The following is a 3,682-nucleotide window of genomic DNA, read 5'->3' on the forward strand; positions in this document are numbered from 1 at the left end:
GATATTCCTGTTTACTTGCCTCCCCACGAGGGCAGAGTTAGACACAATGTCGATTTTTAATGTGGGTAAAATCCAGCCCAATCCCTTCAAAAGGCACTCTGGATAGGAACAAACATAAAAATTGTCTCAGTCAGGAAAGATCCATCCACTACCGATCGAGGACAGAAAAAGTCAAGTGCACCAAACCACTGCACCACCAGAACAGATACCGCACTATGATCCCGGTCCGAAGATGTTATTGATTTAACTGGAATTATAATCCATGTAGAATCTATTTTATTATTTAGATCTTTGCTACATTAATAGAGCATGTATAATTTACCTGTTTGGGCTACAATCCTAAACAAAACCCTATGCCAAGATAAAATACAGATCCTCCGGAATGTAATTTTATTAGTCATGTTATATTTTTATTCTTAATACTTCACACCATAATAAAGAGCGTTTAGGATTATTACGTTTTCAAAGGATGAACCATTTTAAGATTCATCTGCACTACTTAAAATGACAGGTTTATTTATGGTGTCTTTTATTTAAAAAAAAAACAAAACAAACAAAAAACACCCAATATTTTGCTGATGAGGAGACTTTGTTTTCATAAAAAACTATATGATAAAATTATTGCCCTTGACTCAATGTCTGTCATAATAAAAAAAAAACATCGTTTCCAAAACGATCGTACAATTTATTGGCTTTTTTGTTCTCCTTCTTATGAAACGGATTTTTAATTTTTAATTTTTTAATTTTCAATTATAAATTATCAATCACCTTACCAAATATATATATATATATATATATATATATATATATATATATATATATATATATATGTGTGTGTGTGTGTGTGTGTGTGTGTGTGTGTGTGTGGAAAAATAAACAAAGAAAATGCAAAATTATGCGTATGCTTTTCATCATATATCTCATATAATCAGATGATCTTGTGTATAGCGTGAAAGGAAACTGGAATCTTAAGAAAATCTCTATTATTCCAGTTAATATAGAAGCAACAGGCCTTAGAATTTCACAAACAACCCGACAACTATTATTATTATTATTATTATTATTATTATTGATAATAATAATAATAATAATAATAATAATAATAATAATAATAATAATAATAATAATAATAATAATAATAATAGTACCTATTTACTATGCCTCCCCACGGGACAGAGTTAGACACCAGGGTCGTTTTTTAACGTGGAGAAAAGGTACAAAAATAAAAATGGTCTCAGTCGTGAAGGATTTCTCCTCCACCGAAAGAGAACAAGAAATAGAAGTGCAGCATCTGAAGAACAGATACCACACTTTGATCTTGTCCCGAAGGCCAAGAAGAAATAATAATAATAATAATAATAATAATAATAGTAATTATAATAATAATATTACTAGTGATTACAATAATAATAATATTAATAGTAGTAATAATAGTAATAATAAAAATATTAATAGTAATAATAATAATAATAATAATAATAATAAAGTCAAAATGGTGTAATGTAAGCAAACTCTAAAGTCATTTGCAACTTCTTTTCCAATGTCCGGATTTTTAAATCATGTCCAAAAGCATTTTCTTTCCATTTGGTGGATTGATTGTTGCTATTTCGTTCCGATGAGTGAAGGGCAAAATAGATTCACTGATTGATATAATAATTACGCGAATGATTTTGTGCTACGAAACAGATACTCTCAATAAGTGTACATAAAACTGAATTAAATGAATAAATCGTAAGATGATCAACATCATGAAATTTGGAATATAGATTTATTCATTATATGTTCTGTAATTACATTGAACTTCTTAAAAAAGGATCCGTATATTTAAAAAGGCAAATATCAGTGAATAATAATATTTCAACAGATATATATATATATATATATATATATATATATATATATATATATATATATATATATATGCTTATATATACATAGATATATATATATATAAATTATATATATACACACATATACACACACATATATATATATGTATAAATATATATACACAGACACGTATACACACACATATATATAAAATATATACACACATCTATATATAAATATATATATATATATACACATATATAGAAATGAAATATATACACAAACACATATATATGAAATATATATACATATATATATATGTATGTGTTTATATATATATATATATATATATATAAACATATATGCACATATGTAACTGAAACATATATATAAACATATATGCACATATGCACTGAAACATATATGCACATATGTAACTAATAATGTTTGTATAATAAACAGACTATATATATATGTGTGTGTGTGTGTGTGTGTATAATTAAAATTATAAGCACAGATGTATGTATATATAATTAAAATTATAAACATAGACATTATCTTTATACTAGAACATATAAACATAATAACTCAATATACTGAATAGAGCAATTAAGAAGCAAGAAAAAATTACTGATGAAAACAAATAGAATAAATTACAAATTATATATATACACACACACACACACACATATATATATATGTGTGTGTGTGTGCAAAAGTTATGTTCATTTAACGGTAAAGTAAACGTCTTCTATTTCATATATATATATATATATATATATATATATATACATACATACATATATATATATATATAAAGATGTATATATATATATATGTATATTTGAAACTATATATATATATAATATATTTATGTATAAAGACAAATATTACATAGTCGCTCTACACTGAACATGCTAATATTTCAGACAGTTGTTCGGTAATAACCAAAAGTCTTCCTCAGGCGATGTAATAAAGTCCGTATACCACTAAACGCGTCTAGTTTTCAAATACTTTACAATGGCACACAGACTTTATTACGTCGCCTGACGAGGACTTTTGGTTATTACCGACCAATTGTTTGAAATATTAGCATGTTCAGTGTAGCGACTACGTAATATATGTCTCCATAAATGAAAATATTATATTTTGCTTTTTTTTAGTGAGCAGTCTTAATAACTTAAATACGTATATATATATATATATATATATATATATACGTATATATATATATATATATATATATATATATACGTATATATATATATATATATATATATATATATATATATATATTAATATATATATATACTTATTAATATACACACACATATATATATACACATATATATACATAGATGTCCATACACGCACTATATATATATATATACTTATATATATATATATATATATACATATATATATATATATATATACGCACACACACTATATATATATATATATATATATATATATATATATATATATATATATAGAGAGAGAGAGAGAGAGAGAGAGAGAGAGAGTATATATATAATGTTCTGTCACACATAAGCTAGAAAGTTAAGAACATAGGGGACAAATCTGTTTAATGCCTTTACGGGAACTATAAAAAATTAACCTGTTTTACATATGGGCTTCTACTTCTCACACGGATTTATACATTTTTTCTTTACTTTGATTTATTGTTTCTTATTTCCGTTTATTTTTCTTAACTTTACCAATTCAGACCTTATTTGATATTATTGGTGTGAACACTTGCGAAGAATAATCTTTTTTCCGTATTTTCGCCGGACGGTGTACATCCGTCCATACAATAATCACCTGAGATTTTTCATCGAACACACATGAA

The sequence above is a fragment of the Euprymna scolopes genome, chromosome 32, assembly GCF_053919585.1.
Source record: "Euprymna scolopes isolate OS-2025 chromosome 32, ASM5391958v1, whole genome shotgun sequence".
Lineage (NCBI taxonomy): Eukaryota > Metazoa > Mollusca > Cephalopoda > Sepiida > Sepiolidae > Euprymna > Euprymna scolopes.